The following is a 6,000-nucleotide window of genomic DNA, read 5'->3' as shown; positions in this document are numbered from 1 at the left end:
CTGGGAGCTGGTGGCGGTCACCTCCAGCTTTTGCAGGACCAGGTCCACCATAACCGCTTTGGTCCAGGAAGCAGTCTCCAACTCGTTGAGTTGGGGTCAAACTCTGGACCAGGTGGGTTGTCCGCCGTTCAGGAGCAGGAGGTTGGTACCCTCCTGGGACATATGGTGTGCTCCCTCCCCATGGAAAGGTTGAGGAAAACGCTTTCATGGCGCCTAGCACACTCCGGTACGAGTCTTCCTGGACAAGGGCCGACAGGCCGACTGGTTTAGTCAAAATAAACACTTAATTTACGAAGTTTACAATGTCTAAATTACTAAAAAAAAATTAACAGGGTTAGGTGGTTTTAGTGTGTCATGGTGGCTTTTTTATATATATAAACAATAGAAAACATGATCCTACTTCACAACAAATAGTTCAAACATACTTAGAATAAATGAATGTAGGTTTTTGCTTTACAAACAGGTATGTTTACGTGTTAATGTGTTAAAACTGGTTTACATGATTTAGAAGTGCCAAGAGAGATGCATTACATCGTCAGCAGAGGGCGCTTGTCTGTGGCAAGGTTACAATCTAAGCATTTCTGTTTGTTTTTGTTATATTGAGTCCCTGTAAAAAAGTCATTAAAGTGTGATGGTTGAGCAGCAACCGTAAAGTTCAGTTTGACCTCATTTCTGTGGAGAAAATTAGTCCTGTTTGATTACATATAATAAAAAGGAAGAGAGGTGACACTGAGTCTGTAATGAGCCACGACCCTGGTCCATCGAGGGGACATTTTGAGTTAATGTTTTTGTGTTTCCTGCTTTTATATGTGTTTTTGGATTAGTGTTTGAGTTTTGTCATTTGTGTTTTTTGATTTGTGTTTGTGTTTTCTCCGTGACCATCGAGCAGCCGATTGACAAAAAAACAACAAAAGCACTGGAATGTGATGTCACCTAACTAGGAATTGGTTGACAGCGATCAAACAACCCCAATTCAAATACAAAGTTTATGGTTTTAAGACCCACAATGCTGTGGGTCAAGTCTGATCGCAAATCATTTTGAAAGCTCAAAGCCAGAATATGTTTTGTTATTTTTCATTAAGACCCAGTTCATCGTATACTTGGATTGATATTTATTTTTTGTTTGAGGAGCAATAAAGCCTCATCGTTGTTCATTCAGCCTGATTCCTGTCCCTTGCATTTGGATCTAAGCTAAACCTTCCTAACAGCAGACTTGTTCCCTCTTTTGCCGTGGCAGGACACACGTTTGATCATTAAGACGGTTTAAAATTAAACTTTGTACATTTACATCAGGCCTAAGACAAACAGACAAACAGCCTCCCCGGGAATCAGTCATTTCTCATAAAATTACGACATGAAAACTTTATGAGAAATGTGAATAAATGAAGACAATGAGGGGGTTTCGTTTACATTTTTTTAAAATATTATCACAAAGCAGGTTTTAGTTGTTTATTTGTCGCTCATTAACATTTATTTTCAAATGTATTATCAATGTATTAACCAGCTGCTGTGTGGATTAATTGAGGAGAGGAGACATGCTGCACTTTATCACTGTGTTCAGTCCCGGACATCGTGACACTGATGATGGTGTGGACTGTGTGGACTGTGTTTTTTTATTTGTTTCAAGAAAATGTGTTGTTTATATTTTGTTTAGAGAAAATGTGTTTATCCAAGAGGAGCAAATGCAGGCACAAGCAAAGCACAAAGCAATCAAGAGAGGCGTTTCCTTCTCATGAGAATACTTCAGATGTCTAAATGACTCATTCACCTTTTCTTTAATTCCTTTTTTTATTAACTATGGCATATGCTGCCAGCACATCAGTTCATTATCTCAATGGGTCTTTTATATGGTCAAATAAAGGTTAAATAATAACCATTGGTCTGGTTGTCAAATGTCCAGGGTTTTTCTTGGCAACCCTACATGTTAGTGCAGGCTCAGTGTCAGAAGTCAGAGTAGTAACTGCACAAGTGATCAGCTCCTCCTCCTCCTCCTCCTCCTCCTCCTCCTCCTCCTCCTCCAGCACTAATCATAGACACCTGTGCCTCATCTCAAACCTGTCCATGTTCATTGCTCTAACAGTCAGTGTAAAAAAGTCTTGGCTCCTGGAAACTCGCTGTGGTCTGAGTCTTGATTGTCAGTCAGTGTCAGGATGAGAGTGGTGTGGTTTCAGCGCTCAGTCTTCATGTTAGTGGGAATTGCACTTGTACTTAATCTGAGCATGTTTCTCAAACCTGGGACAGAAAAGGAGCTGGACACATCGCAGCTGATCAAGAGGTCTTCTGATCTGGAGATGAGCATCAGCAAACTGCGTGAGTAGAAGAGGAAGTTTACTTGTCTTTCATGAGTTAGTTTTCCATTACAGCCTATACCAGTGATGGCAACATCAGGCCTCTGGGCCCTGGATAGGTCAAATCAGCTGCTCTTAAATGTGAAGTGTGTCGATATGCTCTAATTTTATTTATTTTCTTTCGAGTATGACATTTTTGATGACATTTTGCACTTGTCTGCACAACATGTTTGGACTGAAATTGGAAAAAATCTTTCAGTTTCTCTGCCTCCTCTGCTTGGAATACCCTCCAAACTGAACTTAAACTGCCAACTTTTATTTGGAGTTTTCAGCTCCATCTTAACAGACCGACAACAGAAATCCATTGAACAGTGCCTGTGTCCTTAAACTGTTACTGCAACCACAACTCCTGCACTTTATTTGTCTATCTAGTTGCACTTTTATATTTCAATATTTGTTTTGAAAATGTTATCTCCCTGTTTAATTAACTATGCTGTGTGCTGCTGCCTTTCTTGGCCAGGTCACACTTGTGAAAGAAATCTTGATCTCAATGTTTTTTTATCTGGTTAAATAATAATATATATTCTTTGTTTTTTAAAGTTTAACTTTTATTGGTACCTCTTGTATTTCATACACAGTATGCGTATTGTGTACATTTGGAGTAATCCAGGATTAAAGTTCGAAGCACTAAAACGTGGTTAATCTTCCATCTTGAAGTCGTATAAAATCTATAACTTGTGTTAGTAGTTTATGATTTCACATTAGATTCAGTACTTCATACACAAGTAATATAAAGTACTTTTACTGTGTACTTTTGGATTAATCAGGGTCAGTTCACTTTTGGCAACAAAATAATTCATATTCTACCTTGAAGAGAAAACAATTTTCATTTTATCATTTTGGTTTTACTGGACACCTCCTGTAAAATTTAATTATCTGTATCATGCATAGTGTCCTTTGAACAGTTGTAAAAAGTTTTCACTTGTTGACAAGTTGAAAGATTTGATTGAACACAGCTGTTGGGGTCCCAGGCCCAGTGTGGCTGTAATCTCCACTTTTATGAGCACGGCCAACATGGAAAGACAAAAACCTAAACTCCACATGAGAGACGGGGGTTTGAAACAAAGGGAGTATTTCACAAAGAACTCCTGCTCCTACCGTCCTCTGCACTTCAGGACTGATGGGAAGAATCCTGATATCTCATTGGCTGCCTCTGCTGGACAACAACCCCCATTGTCTGAATCCACAAATACGACTGCTCAACTTCAGTTTGTCCTTTCCTCCCTAAATCCTGTTGCAGTAGGAACTGTCTCCTGTTGACAGCTCTACTTGTTTAAGGTGGCTCGCCTGAACAAAGTGATAAACTGCAGCATGTCACTCTTCATGGAATTAGATTTAGAAAGAAAACAACACTTTTTAAGAAGCAAATGAAATACTGATTAAATCATTCAAAAATAATGTATTGTATTGTTTTAAAATACACTTGTTTTTTTGCGCTCGCTGATTTGTTGATTCGTCTCCATTGAGCAAAGATCAATGGAGACAGATCTCAGGGATCTTACGCCTGTCACAACCAGTTGGAGTGGAGCCCAAAAGAACCTTCTAAAGACAAGCCAAAGCCAACTCGGGTCCAACCTAAGCCAGAGGTACACATGCTGGTAAAAGAGCTTCAAACAGAGGTAGCTGAGATGAAACACATGAAGATTGCTTCCATGAACACTGAGAAGTCACTCAAAACAGACAGCAGGGGCCAAGGACACCCAGAAAAGGGGTTGCAGAGCCTACCAGGACAGCGGTGAGGGGCCCAGCTGCTGCCACTGCTTCAAGTATGCTCAACCAGGCCACATCTCCAGGGGATGCAGAGTTCCATGGGGTTGCTGCCAAGGAACCAGCAGTGACCCAGCATCAGCCATCAGAGTCCTGCCGCTGCCACCCTTGTCTCCAGGAAGAGGGCTCCAGAAGAAAGTTCCAGACAGGTTGTTCATCCCCAGTGTACTTTTCCTGGTACGGTCAGAGGGGTCAATGGCTGGACCACAGGTCAGCATGTAAGGCGGTCAGGTTGGTTGAGCAACACCTAGCCAAGCAGGAGATGAAACGAGCTCCCAGAAACGGCTGCAAAGACTTGCGAAGTTGACGACCACTCGGCTAAGTGATTGCTACCAGTGATTGCACTGTAGGACACAGGTGAGCAGGCTGTCGTTTTTGTCAGGCTTCCTTCTTCTTGAGAACACCAGGTGATGAGATGATGATGTAGAATCAGATTCCGTGACACAAGACATTTTACCAAACAAAGAGATCTCTATTCTGTAACAAGTCAAGTGTCATTTCCAAGCACTGCAGTTGCTTGGCAGTGCCTCAGCCAAAATCCTAAGAAGCACTAACTTCACCTGAGCAAAGCCACACTTGATAAAGGTTACCTGCTCCTCCTACATCTTCCTATGCCCTTGGTTAGCCTTTCGACCTCCAGTCTCCTCTAGGGAGCACATCACAGGACAAATGCCAGGACCAATGCCTAACCTACACCTCCACTTTATGGTCAACAGACAATCCATCTGAACAGTACCTGCTCAGACAAAATCTACAGACATCTGTCGTAAAACTTAATTGCCGGGCATTGTAAACCCCAGTCACACAGTATGTGAACCCACAGACTTATAGTAACATTTGCTGTGTTAAAGTGTCTAATACACTTCAAGGCAAATGTGATAAATGATAAGCGGCGGTTGGAGAACTTGCCTCACACCTCCATAAGGGAAAAATAGTGCCTGGCCAGCTAATCAAACTGAAATACCATTAATGGGGTGCATACCTGGGGAAAAAGGGGATCCATTCATGGGTCTGTGGAGAATTCATGGCATCGCATTGTGCATTTCAAAATACTGATTCAGGAGGACACACGACTACAGTGCAAGGTAGTCTGAGTACCTCACAAACACATGGTTATGGCCGAAGTGTTCGACTGCTGACACACCCATTCTTTCTCATTCCTGTCCATGTATTCATGTGAATATTTGCTGCAACACATACTGCTTGTGTATGTAGTACAAAAGGTGTCATTGCACAATGGGCAACAGAATTTTTAGCAGCAACTGAGTATTCACACAAACATGAAGTATAAGTATAAATATAGTAAAAAAAAAAAAAGTAAATAAGACACTTGCATAAAATATGATGTATGTGATCACTGATGTAGAACACAGTGTACTACATTCATGTATAAATGTAAAAAAAATATATATATATATATATATAAACGCACAAACTTGGTGAACAAAAATAGAACGTCATGACATTTGCTCAGATTCTTGATGCATTTGTTTATGGAATGATTTGTTTTGCTCAAACCCAGTAGTCCAGTGTCACTTGGTCACATCTATTGACTACAATCTCAGATTTAATATTTCAACTCATCAGAGTCATGGAGCATGACAGAGTGGTGGTCAATATACGTGAGCAGTACACAGACACTCCTTATGGTCTGCTCAATAAAAGGGCACACCAAAATGTGGACTTTGATTTAAGATGTCACAAATCATGAGGGAGTGTGTCATTGGCTCATGCTGAGTGCTGGGTCGAGCGTTACAGCTGTGGCAACACAACTGAATGTGCATCATTCCACTGTCAGCCAAGTGTGGACTCGTTTCAGAGAGACTGGGACGACGGTGAACCAGGTTCCAGTTCCCCAGAACGGCCGCCAGCGCCACAAGCGACA

Source organism: Microchirus variegatus (assembly GCF_963457635.1).
Source record: "Microchirus variegatus genome assembly, chromosome: 8".
In the NCBI taxonomy this organism is placed as follows: domain Eukaryota; kingdom Metazoa; phylum Chordata; class Actinopteri; order Pleuronectiformes; family Soleidae; genus Microchirus; species Microchirus variegatus.
The sequence above is the reverse complement of the archived record's forward strand: the minus strand, read 5'-3'. Positions refer to the sequence as shown.